Source organism: Sinohyriopsis cumingii, chromosome 6, assembly GCF_028554795.1.
Source record: "Sinohyriopsis cumingii isolate HCF-2022 chromosome 6, ASM2855479v2, whole genome shotgun sequence".
Taxonomy (NCBI): domain Eukaryota; kingdom Metazoa; phylum Mollusca; class Bivalvia; order Unionida; family Unionidae; genus Sinohyriopsis; species Sinohyriopsis cumingii.
The window spans coordinates 52,793,215-52,807,899 of record NC_142966.1 but is presented as its reverse complement, the minus strand read 5'-3'; positions in this window follow the sequence as shown (position 1 = coordinate 52,807,899).

Here is a 14,685-nt window from a genome sequence, read left to right as displayed (position 1 = left end):
CTACGATGTCTGCAGTGTAGCAGTGTATATCGATGTCTAGTACTGGGGAATCATGTGGCAGACATGTAGCACGATGTCACACCCAATCACATTATCCTGACACCAGGCCGACCAGTCCTAACACTGACATCTTAATGCGGAGTGCCTAGCGAAGCACCTGCTAGTACCATTTTATAAGTCTTTGGTATAGCTCGGCAGGAGTTCGAACCCGAGACCTCCCGCATCAGCTCTAGCCACTAGGACACCGGAGCGGTCCACTACATTTCAACTGTATGCCTGTCATAAGACCACCTTCATAGTCTTCGACATCAGAAGCAATATTCATGCATCACCTCTAAATACTCTCGCACTAATGAAAATAATTTGATTTTCTACTTAATGTGAGTTTTGTGTAAAGCCCCTTTTGTAACGCCAGAAGTAAAAGTTTTCATTATCATATTGAATTCATGCGGGAGAATGATATAATACTAATCCACTTCTAATTCCCTTTTTGACTTGGGAACGGACGTATGTTAAATGGGTTCGTCTTTAGATTTATTAGAGACTGAATGAAGCCTACGGGAATACTTACTTATTAAATATCGATCAATCCATGGTAATTCGATATCTTTTAGCTTCATATTCATCGCAACAAGAGTGAAAAACCACTTATATTGCGCATAAACTTGTTTGTAATGTCACATTTCCCGGTATAAATGCAAGAATCATTGCCAGATATTTGTTGTAAACAACAACGTCTTATTCCACCACAAAATCCATTATTTTAAAAGTCAGTTTATAATCGACGTAAAATTAAAAAATGCACTTATGCCAAAACTCTCTACCCTCCTCTTGGAGTGCAGTGATTTTGGAAATTTAAGGTCCTGATTAGATATAATATTTGCATGTTCAAACCATGCCACTGAAAACTGGTATGTAGACCGTGTTGATAAGTATGGTTATTTTATTCATACGCCATGCCCGGTTAATTTTCAACAAGAAAATGGCGGAATGAGAACGAGAGCTGCTTCATTGTTTTTTTTTTTTTTTTTTTAGTTGTTGTTGTTTTTGTTGTTGTTAATGCCGCACAGTATCTAGGCACCTTTGTTGACGATCTGTAGACGCTGTAGACTTGTGACATAATAGCCGGCAGCTTCAAGGTACAAATTATCATCATGTTGTCATTCACTTCCTTTAGGATTTAGCAATAAATCTTTGTGACACGGGAATGAAGAAATAAGACAAATACAGTTAAACACTTGTTTGCCCAATATATTTAGTTAAACCTAATTTAGGTTAAGTTCACGTGCTAGTATTTATAGCAAATCAGGTCATTGCCATATTATTAAAAAGAAATATCTTTACAGCGACGGCATTGCTCATTTGACATACAACTACTGAACTGCGAATGCAAAATTTAAAGACGGTTTGGTAGACAATTATTTCTCTAATAACATCTAGCAAATCCCATTTTAATGCTTCTTTCAAACTATATTATAATGTGACCGTTATTTTATTCTTAAAGAAAATAATAATACCTATTCAAAGTCCACTTTCAAGTGGCATCTTAAATAAGTGACATTCCATGCATCTAGCTATTAAGTGAGTGTATGATGATAGTTTAAATGGGAGTTTTCGTTCTCATAGGAGTTTGTGCTTATCACTGTTAAACCATATAATCTGAAATGAATAGAGTTAAGGTCAAAAATCTGCGAAAACACATCCTCCATTTGCATTGTTACATGATTGTGAGTCATCTGAATACGATTCTCGCTGGTCATTCATATGGGTAACGTAAACATCTCCCTATGGAAATATGCTTTGCTTAATGTGGAGCGTGCAAGTAGACTGCTCGGTTAACCATTCTTTAAAATCAGAATATTTCATTCCTGTTTATTTTCCTTTATTTTAGTTGTTATTATATGTTTGCTATTTCTATTCGCATCTTTTACGCCATCCTTTCGAAATTTTTGAAAAGCTCAATAGCTGTTTAATTATACTGGCGTGGTATTTGTGTTTTTTTTTTTAAACAATCTTGCATGTTCATCATTAAGGTTCGTTTTTGCATCTTTTATGATTCTGATTTTTGGACCTTTGATAATTGAGCGTTTGCCACATTTATTCAAATACCATCTCCTCACAGATGGATAACACTGGCGTCCTATTTTACATATGGCATATTTTCCTTTACCTTTTTTTCAACCGCTCTGGTGGCCTAGTGGTTAGAGCGTCCGCCTCAAATGCGGGAGGTCTCGGGTTCGATCCCCGGCCGATTTATGCCAAAGACGTACAAAAATGGGACTAACAGCTTCCTCGCTTGGCGCTCAGCATTAAGAGGTTAGTGTTAGGACTGGTTGGCCTGGTGTCAGGATAATGTGACTGGGTGGGGTGGGACATCATGCTACATGCCTGCGGCATGATGCCCCAGTGCTAGCAATCACTATAACCTGCCACATTGCAGGCGTCTTAGCGATATGACAGAAAAATTGTTACAGCTACGTTAAAAATCCGAATCACACACACGCCTTTACCTTTTGTCCACAGGTAGTAAATATTAAAAGTTGATGTTCATTTAAAAAAAGTGAAAATTTGTGCATTCATGGTCTGATTGTTCGACGCTGTAATTTTTGTGGAATTTATAATTAAGTTTTAGAACTGCTCTGGTGGCCTAGTGGTTAGAGCGGAAGGAAATGGGTTCGATCCCCGGACGAGTCATACCAAAGACTTACAAAAATGGTACTAATAGATGTCTCGCTTGGCGCTCAGCATTAAGAGGTTAGTGTTAGGACTGGTCGGCCTGGTGTCAGGATAATGTGACTGAGTGGGACATCATGCTACATGTCTGTGGTATGATGCCCCGGGGCTTGACGTCACTATAAACTGCCATACTGCAGACATCGTAGCGATATGACTGAAAAATTGTTAAAGCTACGTTAAAAGTCCGAATCACAGGCACACATACTAAGTTGTAGATATTGAGACCAGTTTAGTTCCTGTTGGTAGCATCATGCGAGCAACTTGACTATATTTTAAAAAATAAAAACGTTCACAGTTGCAATGTACGTATTTGATCTAATTAGTTCGTATTTACTTTTTATTGAATAATAACATCTTCCTCAGCCTTCACGCGCAGGATATCCCCTTATTCATACATGAATGTGCACGCAAGATAATATTTTGATCTCGTAATATGCTGGCGTGTTTGAGGTGAATATTAATTAGGCCCTCAACGAAGAATAAATCCAACTCGAAATAGCGCAATCCAAAATAGCGAAATTCAGGAGAAAACGAAAAGGCTTAGAGTACGAATAAACCCTTACTCCAAAAGAGTATGCATACATTCAGTTTATCAAAACACGTATGCAAAGCAGAAACATCAAACATCAGCGACAATGAATACAAAAAAGAGAAAAACAGAATGTTTTCTATGGAGACTAAGCTAGATTAAGCCATTATTTTTATAGTTAAACTAGTGTTTACAAGACGTGAAGTTGATGAATGACGACGATGAATTTGTAAGGATTATGTTAATAAGAGGTTGGATCAGAAAGTAACAAAGATGGTGGAAAATATCTCTGGCTAAATTAACAGAGGATCTCAAGGAGAAAATATTAAAATAAATGAAGCAGAAACGTCAAAGGATGAGTTGTTTGGTTTTTAATTTGAAAATGAAGAGATAAAGCAAAGATTGGAAGCTTTGCAGAGATGAGTTGGATATAAAATTGCAGAAAATAAACACACACTAACAAGCTGTAATAATAAGCTATGGAGCATTACTCTAAAATTAACAACATTTGCATGGGTTGAATGTAATCTAGGACCGTGTACCAATGTGCTTGTTTGTCATTAGTGAGTGGGCGGGTGAGTGATTGATCGCGGTGCATGATTCCCGTGCTTCACGAGTATTACAATAAATTACCCGCCTGACAAAAGCTTCTGACATTCCTACTTGAGACGGACAACACCTCGAGGAGTACGAGTTGTGAAGATGAAGAGCACTTGTCTTTCACGCAATTGAAAGACCAGGAATTGAATATAATTTGGAAAAATTATATCCTTCGAGTCTGGTTTATTTCCTACCATTTCATCTCGTAATAAATCACACAATCGACAAGCGAGTGTTATCATTTCAAACCGAAATAAGAGATAGCTCACATCTGGCGTCCACTTTGGGACGTGGGATGAAGAGAAGATCGCGTATGACGGGAAAACCAAACCGAAGGGCCGCCACCGACGGGATCCCTAAAAGGAGTCCGCATTGGAAAGTGGCAACATACTGAAGGACGCTAACGTGCTCTCCCAAACGATTGATTGTTCTTTTCTGGGCCCGAACAGGAAACTTGTGTACATACGTTGTACGTTAGTAATGTTTCTCGGGAGATGAAAACCGAACTCTAATTACCGGAGGATGACGTCACACAAAGTCGAGACAATTATCTTCACAGCTGGTGAGCGTATATAGGAGGCAGAGTAATGCATGATTTGTGTTATGTGTTATTTGTTAAGTTATAGTTTGAAAAGAATGACGCTTCGATTTGGAAATGCTGTAAGTGATGTTTTCCGTCATTTTCTGTTAGCTTATTCAATATATCATTTGACCCACTTATTAGATGCGACCTAGAACTGAGGTTAAGGTCAAACTGAGGTTAAGGTCATTGGTCTGAGTTTGGCCTGTTGACATATTGGCTATAAAACACGAATGCATAATCTTTAGCAAGTACAATGACTGGCTTGTTACCAAAATATAATTCTGCGTTAACGAAATGAACATTGCAACGACATTTATAGCAATCGCCATGAACATACATGTTTACATTCTGTTTACATTATTGATAGAAATTGGTTTAGCTTAGTTTATTGCGAAATGTACAGGTTCGTGTGAATTATAATTAGATAATATAACCGCCACGTATAAGATGATTGTATAGATCACTGTGTGAGGTGTTGCTGACTTGACAAGACAGTTCTCTAACCTCCTTATGTAACATACCACTATGCCTTAAACCCCACTCACAAACATTTACAGGGGGTCCCGAGTGGCCGAGTAGTCTAAAGCGTTCTCCGGTACTGATCACTGCCATCTCACCTCTGTCTGCGTGGGTTCGAGTCTAGAATTCGGCCATTGTGGGTATGTGAGAAAGCTTGCCAGTAGCTTCTCGAAGGTTGGTGGTTCTTCCCGGGGTTTTCCCGGGTTCTTCCTCCACCATTAATACTGGCCACCATGCATAGCCTATCGTGTGCTGAAAAATGGCGTTAAACCCCACAACAACAACAACTGTCTGCGTGGGTTCGAGTCTCCGATTCGGCCAATGTGGGTATGTGAGAAAGCTTGCCAGTAGCTTCTCGTGGGTCGGTGGGTTTTTTTTGGTGTTTTCTCGGGTTCTTCTTCCACCGTTAATACTGGTCGCCATGTATAGCCTATCGTGTGCTCAAAAATGGCGTTAAACCCAACAACAACAACAACGACAAACATTTACAGCGCTTCAACGCCCGAGTGAAAGTGACAGAAAGCTAGGTGGTAGTAATGTTTACATTTATGTTTTGGGTTATATATTTATACACCATTATGTGTTTATTATATGTATGAGTCTGCGAGACGGTTGCTAGGGAACAATTAGGAATTGCCAGCATACTTCGATACATAAAGCAATTTTGAAGTGATATTGATATCTACTTTTATAGCGTTGTTAAATAGTTTGAATTTCTTCCTGAATCGTAGTTATAAAACCGATCTCTGTCGTACGATTTGTTGGCAGTGGTTAGATATACGCGCGATTTTTAGGTCTCTCTTCATGATGGCTACAGAAGGGAACTTCATGACAGAAAAGTAAATGATGCAGGCATTGAATGCCAATGGGTATGTGGTAATACCCGCGAGGGCACCACTTAAACCCATTGTAACCCTAACCAAATATGATATACCACGTCTACCCCTTCGTCGCAAAGCAATCCTATTGCAGGAATGAAGCCTAAGGTTCGACTAGGTGCTTCGGCACTATTTGGTGGTTCCCACGGTACTTCGTCCGCAGCCAACGCTACCCCCACCCCAACCACTTCCGCCGTAGTACCTAAGATCCCTTTTTTTCGGGGGATGACCCAACACAGAAAAGTGACGTTACATATTACGAGTGGAGATTCGAGGAAAAATGGCTTATACCAGAACATCCTCCAACGATCATGATTCAAGCTCTCAGATGGTCTCTATGGGGCAGGGCGAGACATACCGTAGGCGAGAAAGCATCCATGCTCATATAGCAGAAGTGTTTACAGAGAACTTGGGAACTCTAAACAGGTTACGGTCTGTCCTAAGGTGATCAGGATTGATCAAAATGGGTAATATTCCAAGGTTCAAGTTAGACATTGCAATATGCCCGCCAAATGTGTGACAATAAGACCCAAATCGGATATATGTCTTATAAGTGAAGTCAAAGTTGTTGACAACTGAGCTTCTGATTTTACCCCCGGCATGTCCAAAGACAGTGGACATTCTCCACTGGAAGATTCAGATAGATATTGAAAATCATACCCCAGAGCAACTGGATAGACTCAGGCAAGTATTGAGCAAATGGGATTGCATATTTTCAAAGGGGCCCACAGACTTGGAAAAGACTGGTTTCATCAAACATAAGGTAGTGCTTGATGACAATAAGCCGGGAAGACAGCCATACAGGAGAATAAACCCGGGTATGTATGAAGAGGTGCGTCAGCATATTAGGGAAATGTTAGATGCAGATGCAATCAGGGAATTTGACAGTCCTTACTCCTCTAATATCATGTTTGTCTGGAAACGTGATAACAGCCTACGTTTCTATATAACATACAGGACACTCAATGCAAAGACTCGGAAGGATGCCTATATACTTCCACGGTTCGATTTCTTGCGAGATGCCAAGTTCTTCTCCAAGCTGGACCTAAGGTCAGGCTATTGGCAAGTTGAGATGGAAGAAGGACACAAGCAATATACAGCCTACTCGGTGGGTTCGCTCGGCTTTTATGAGGCGAACCGCATTCGTTTTAGTCTGAGAAACGATGGGCATACTTTCAGCGTCTTATGGAGAAATGCATGGGAGAAATGCATCTTAAAGCGGGCATCATTTTTATAGATAATATTCTCATTTTCTTCAGTACGTTTGACGAGCACATGGAACGTTAAGAGGCAGAGTTCGCAAGCTTACATCAGGACTTTTTTAAGCTGAAACCCTCTAAATGCGAATTGTTCATGTCCTCAGTCGTTTATCTGGGTAATGTAATATCTGAGGTAATAATACCAACCCGGATAAAACCTCTGCGTTTGGAACTTGGCAAAGACCTAAAAACATTAAGGAGCTACGTCAGTTTTTAGGGTTTTCAGGGTACTATCGCCGCTTTGTCGATAGATTCTCGCAGATAGCACAGCCATTAAAGGTTCTGTTAGAGGGCCATGGCACGATCCAGGTGTCTCGAAAGAGTAATTCCAAAAACAAACAATCAGCTCATTGGACTTGAGGCGCTGCCCAAGAAACCGCCTTTACAACTCGTATACAACTCTAATAGACAAGATGACCTATAACCCCATCTTATCATTTGCCGACCATACTAAACTATTTATCGTGCATACGGATGCTAGTGGCTCTGATTTAGGCGCGATCCTATATCAAGAGCAAGAGGATGTGAAAGAGTAATTGCCTACGCCAGTCGTGGATTGAGACCCAGTAAACGACGTTATCCAGCTTACAAGCTTGAGTTTTCGGCGTTGAAATGCGCCATAACGGATAAATTTCACGACTATCTCTTAGGCTTTTCCTTCGAGGTGGTTACGGACAGCAATCCGTTAACACGGTATAGATGGGTTGCGGATATAGCAACCTACACTTTGTCCATCATGTATAGAGCTGACAATTACAACGCGGTCTCATCCGTTTACCACAAATGTCCCCAGACGTGGTGAAATCATTTGCCATGCAGCCACTGTCTCTGTATCCTTAATTGCTGCAGAGCCTTGCACGTACGCAGAAAAACTGAAAGACCGCCTCCGATTTGCTTTCACGGCCGCGGCGAAGGAGTCGAGCAATAGCCATGCCAAGAACATAAACAGTACGATACAAAGGTCCGAGGGTCCAAAACCTGAAGTAGGAGACCGAGTCTTAGTTCGCAAGGTTGGACTGAAAGGGAAGCATAAATTATCCGACATGTGGTCCAAGGGTGTATATCAGGTGACATAAATCCTCAATTTAGACATACCTGTGTACAAGGTAAGGAGGGTCGAGGGTTTTAAATCCACGCGCACATTGTATCGTAATATGCTTTTGCCCTTTGAATACCTTCCTTGTGATCCATTCCCCACGAAACAGGTTCAGAAGTAACCGGGTGTACCATTGGGTACCGCTTTGGAATCGAGCTCTGAATCTTCGAGTTTTGACTAGGACTCCGACTGGTATCTTATACCACAATGTTGCCCCGGTTGGGCCAGGAAGGATAATGTTCAATTCCATGAACACGCTACACGAACTGCCCCTGATAGTAGATCACCATTCATTATCGATCCCCATATTAGCCAGCCTTTTGAAAGCGTAAACGTTCAAACCAGTAGGTCTAGGTAATATGGCAGTAGTTTAAGTGAACATCTGAGTCATTTTTATACTCCCTCTCACGTCTCACATGAGAGTACTCAGTTCGGTCCCCCAGAGATATCTGCCGAAAGGTCAGTTCGGAGCCCGACTATATTAGCGTGAGACCCGGACCGCCAGTCTGTGAGGTTGGTCCTAAGCCCATCGGCGCAAAAGGTGTCACAGACAGACTCAGGCTAGCAGCCACTGAGGCGTCCAACCAGATATCGAAAACCGCCTGACTGGCTAGGCCAGTGGGTGTGTTCGCAAAATGTTTACTACGTGTGAGTTACTGAGATCTATCGATAGGCTTCAGGCCTGTTTCTTTTTTTTTGGCAGTAGATAGTTGGAGCGATGCAGAAAAGCCCCTTTATTGTAAATTAAATGCAGCACGGGTATTTGAGGAAGCCAATCCAATTATTATTACTTTTGAATGATTAGTCTTAGTTCCATAGTCAGGGTTTTATGTATTGTCTGCAGGGAGGTTAAACTTGTTATGCTCTATATTTGTAATGATTTTACAGGTATGATTTATAGTTTATTTTATTTTTTCAAAAGACTTGAAGGATAGTTCCGAATGGTTATTGTTCTTGTACCTTTACGCGGCAAGCACAAATTTGCTAAGTGTCAGGAGACATTTACGCATGGGGAGGGAGTATGTGACCCAGGACTTGAATCGTGTACCAATGTTCGCGTTTGTCTTGAATGAGTGAGAGAGTTTGTGATCGATCGCGGTACTTGATTCCCGTGCTTCACGAGTATTAAAATCAATTTCCCGCGAAACTAATAAAATCTTCTGGCATTACTACTCTAGTTCTTTAAACGGACAACACCTCGAGCAGTATGAGTAGTGAAAATGAAAAGCACTTGTATTTCAAGCAAGTGAAGTACCAGGGATTGAATATAGTTTGGAAACATTATACCCATCGAGTCTGGTTTATTTAGTACCATTTCATCTCGTAATAAATCCCACAATCAACAAACTATTGTTGTCATTTCAACCCGAAATAAGAGACAGTTCACATGAATAAAGCATTGAAACCAGATAAAACTGAGCGAATACTTAAAGAAAGTGAACATTTATTTCCAAAAAGAAACTAGGGTACCAGTCTTAGTCAAATATAGACTTTGTCCATAGAGTAGGTAGATTTTATGTATTTTTTCAGATAGACCCATTAGTTGTATATGTGACATGATGTGAGTAGTGAAGAAAAAGAAGCTGAATTACTCACCCTATATCATGAAAGAAGGCATTGCCATAATAATCATTCCATTTGCCTTGTTTAGATTTAGTTTAAGCATTTGTAACGTTTTGTCATATTCACTATTGGAAAAAAGTACAGAATCCGAGGATCTGGTAATTTTAAGAAGTCAAGGAAAAAGTGCTAAACAACGCTACATAAGGAAATCAAAGAGAGCGATCCATCTCGACCGTCTCGGCTAATATACTATTTTGTCAAACTGTTATATATAATGTCATTTGTAACCAACATATTACATAGCTAACTTTTTCCACGATGTACATTGATACATTATGATAATATTTGTAAACATGTTTACTTCGATTAGTGTTCGGGAGATTAATTTCTTCCCTGTAAACTGCAAGGTTAACATTCTTTTTTGTACTGTTCGTTGCCAAAATTTAAGTAAACATACCTGAAGTTTTTACTAATTTAATGGAAATTTCCACAGAAAATGACCCACGACCTGGTCTTCTTTTATCGTATCTTACATTTTTATAAAAGGTTGCATATATAAAATAGTTTGTGGAATTAATTTCAGTTGTGGTCAGTTAACATTTGAGAGGTTTTATTTGTATATGCTAGTAATTGGAATTTCAAGTTGCACGTTAATATTTGGTCTGCAACACGTTTTGGATTATTGTGAATTCACTCAAAGATATTTTCTATTATATCGTTATGAAATAGCAACTGTTTCTTACTTTGTCTCATTCAAAACCACTGGTACATCAGAACATTCATGATTGTAAATTTTTTTTCAATTTTTGCTTTGTATGTTAGGGATTGTTTTGTTAAATTTAAATACATTTGATGGTTTCTCTTTCTTCCGTTACTTAGTTTAGGACTATAGAGTCGTAACATTACTTTCTTTAGCTAAACATGCATCGTTTAAATAGTGTGTTTCATTTTATGTAAATGTATGGGTTTAATGTGTACCCTTTCCAGCATCTTGATCACCACAACAATGTTGATATGCGATGGATCGAAGAGCGCCCGGCTTTGCCAAAGGCTTTATTGAAATTTTATTACACATGTTCTTTATTTTGATTGGAATGATTAAAGAGACTGGCCAGGTGAAACGTGCAGTGTGTCAGATTGCAGTTTTAATTGTTTTGAATTTGGTGCAGAGATCTGAGGGTTGATATATTATATATTGACAATTTATGTATAATTTTGTTAGATAGATTATGGCGGGAGATAAAGCTTCTAACATCAAACTGTTGGTATTAGAATGTTGGAAATTGAGTGGTGTTTTGTGGGTTTATATTTTGCAGTATAGATGTTCGTATTATCTGTTTCAATCTTTAACTAATTATTATAATAATTTTATCAGTTATTGTGATAAATTTATAAAATGTGGCACATGGATGGTAAAAAAGTGTAGACTACAATAACGGATTAAAAAACTTGCTTCAAGAAAATAAGTGCCTTCATTCGATACTACACAAATGGATTCACTATAATCCTTTTAGGAAGCTTTTTGATAAAGGGATAGGATACAGACAGTAGTCTGAAGCAGAACTATATTGACTTACTCCAGATTTGCAGCTGAACTCCTTCAGTTAATTTAATCCAGATGCTGGCTCTGTGTTGGAGCTGGCTCGAAGGACGAAAATGAGGGGCCAATGGTTCTGGACCAACGGGCCTGTGTGTTCGAGAAAGATCCTTCAGTAGGCTGGATGAATGGTCTAAACGAGTTCATTTCTCGATATATATATATATATATATATATATATATATATATATATATATATATATATATATATATATATATATTTATATATAATTTCCACCAACATTCACTATTGTCACATATAGGGCACTCTGATGGATCTGTCGGATGAATGTGTTTTTATCATATAAGCTGACACTCTCTACATTGATCATATTCACCCACTCGCGTGACATATCTATACATCAATCACATACGTTGATAGCCCCATTTATCGATCAGATCCGTGGACAAAATATACTAGTGACAGTTATTAATTAATGAACTAGGCTTTGGAGGTATTCGCTAAGCAACCATGCCATCTTGTTACATCCGTTCATGACCTTTGAATTCATGTGTTTTATACGATTTTTAGTTGTTTTAAACAAGTGGGCAAAGTACGGAAGTTAATATATGTGCTATGGTGTCCGAGACTCTATTGGAATCGATTGGCGTTATAAATCAATATATCATGCATTTGCTGATCCAATCCACCCTGTTACGTCTTGTTACAAGCGGCCATTGATTTTATTTTTATTGCATGGGAGTTGTGGCTTTGACTGTAGAAGAATGAGAAATACAAATTAACAGTAGTGAGCCAGGATACATACAGTCTTTAAGACTGTCATGTATTGTGAAGCCAAAGGTAAATAATTATCGAATGCTGAGCACAGTGTGATTTTAAAAACTTAACTCTATCATAAGAATAGTATACTGTTCGTCATGAACGCCTAAACTATTTTTTTTTTTTTTTTTTTTTTTTGGAGGGTTCTCTCTCCTTTTTGATCTTCACAGACCAGTTAGGGAGGCCCTCCTGCCCTACATGTTATGATTGCTATTCTGTATGTTTAGCTATTGTGTTATTGCTTTTTGTAAAGTGTAATTTTTTTTTTTTTTTTTTTTTTTTTATTTTTTTTTTTTTTTTTTTATTTAAATTGTTTAAATTCCATACTTTCTTTCAATGTATTCATCGTAGCTGAACATAGGTTTTTCTTCTGTCTCTTTTTGACTTTTTCTCCTTTCTTTTCTTTTCATTTTTGTCTTATTTCGAAGTGCTTTCCTTAAATCTAGGCTTGTTTCCATTGGTTGTAGCAGTTCTGGATCTTCATTTGAATTTTGCTGCGGTATCCTGTTTGTTTGGGGTGTTTCTAATAATCTAGGTGTTTGTGTTTTCTGGATCTGTTGTAATTTGAAAGCTGTAACTTCTGAGTCATTTTCTTGTAATGATGGCTGTATTGGTATCCCTTCTTTTTCTTGTAGACTTCGTTTTGTCTGTTTTGGGTGTAGTTTGCTTTCTAGTTGTTGCCCAGGTTCAATATCTTGTTGGATTAGCTTGACATTTTCTTGTTGACTTTCTTGTATTTGCATTTGTATTTGATGTTGTTGTTGTTTACATCCCTGTGATTCGTTTTCTGGAGGCTGATCTGTTGGCATTGTTGTCGTTGTTGTTGACCCTTGTAGTTCTAAGTTTTCTGGTTGCTGTTGTGATTTTATTTTCTTTTGTTGTTCTTCTTGTCTATTTTCCATCACCTGTTGTTGCTTTGTTTGTTGTTGTTGCTGTTGTTGTTGCCCTCCTGTCTGTTTGGGTTGCTGCAGTTGGACTTTTAGCCCTTTCTTATTGTGTTCAATTTCTTTCTGTAGTACAGTTTCTCTCTCTTGTTGTTGTTGTTGTATTTGTTCTATCCTTTGCTTTTCTCCTACTTGTTTCTGTATTTCCTGTTCTTGTTTTTGTTTTTGTTGTCCTTGTTCTTGTAACTGCTGTTGTTGTTGTTGTTGCTGCTGCTCTTCTCTTTGTTGTTGTATTTGTTCTATCTTTTTTTCTGCTTGTTTCGGTATTTCCTGCTTTTGTATTTGTTGTCCCTGTTTTTGTACCTGCTGCTGTTGTTGTTGCTGTTGCACATCTTGTATTCTTTGTTGTTGTTGTTGTTGTGGTTGCATATTTCCTTTTCCTATTTTGTTGCTGCTTGTTTCCGTAGATGTCATTATTGGTCCTATATTTTCTGAGTTCTGGGGACATTTAAATGGTGTGTGACCTGTATTCCCACATCTATTGCATGTTCTGTCAAAAATGCATCCTTTGTACCACGTCTTTGCTAAGAATCCGAATATGTAAAAAGCTCTCTTCACTTTCTTCATGTTACTGATTTCTATTTCTAAAATCCGTGTTCCGTCTAGAATTGATGTTGTTTCTATCGTTCTATTCCTTGCTGAGCTAACCGGGATATTGAATTTTTCCTCAAAGCGCTTGACTATTTCTTCTATTGGTATTTCCAGCGGGATGTCCGCAACATGTAATTCACCTGTTCTTTTTTTTATCTCCCTTAGCAATGGTTCTGGTTCCTTTATTGTCACTTTTTCTTTCCCAATATGCATTTCTCCATATGGTAAGATTGGTTTCTTCCCTTTCGGTCTTATTATGTAGCCTTTGTATCCATTAGGGTTTATGGAATATACTCTATCCATACATTCCGGGTGGGCTATTTTCATGGCTATCATTACTGTGGTTAGACAAGGTATATTTTCCCTTTGTATGTGCCTCATGTCTATTTCTTGCGTTCCTTCCCTGTATTTACATTGTAGGTAGCTTTTGTCATGCATCACTACTCTTTCCAGCTTGAAGAATTTCTCAAGGTAATTGACTTCTTTTCTCGTCGCCATATTGCCTCGTGTTGCACGAATTCTGTTTTCGATGCCTCGTTTTTCCATGTTGTTTTCTATTTGTTGATTATTTTCGGTTTGATTAATTATTTTGTGTAAGTTGATGATTCTTCTTACTCTTTTTGAGCTTCGGAGTCTGTAGTGGGCAGTATAGATAGTCCTGTGGGGGAATCCAGTACTTCTAAACTGTTTGCTTTGTACGCGCCATTGCTATAACTGACTGTACTTCTCAACAAGGAGTGTAAGAAACGCCTAAACTATGGCCACAACCTACGTGAAGTAAATTATATACACAATTTGAAGATGGCTAAAGGAAAAATACATTATATGACGATAGACATTCTTCACTTTAAATATTGTAAATACATTGTCTGTGCATTCCATTTCAACGTCCATTGAGAATTGTGATTTCAGTGATACAAACGTTTGGCTTCTATTTGTTGGAAAAACAAATCATCTCCACCTAGTATTGCTAACGTTTTCTTTGCAATCAATTTACCTTAAGACTACC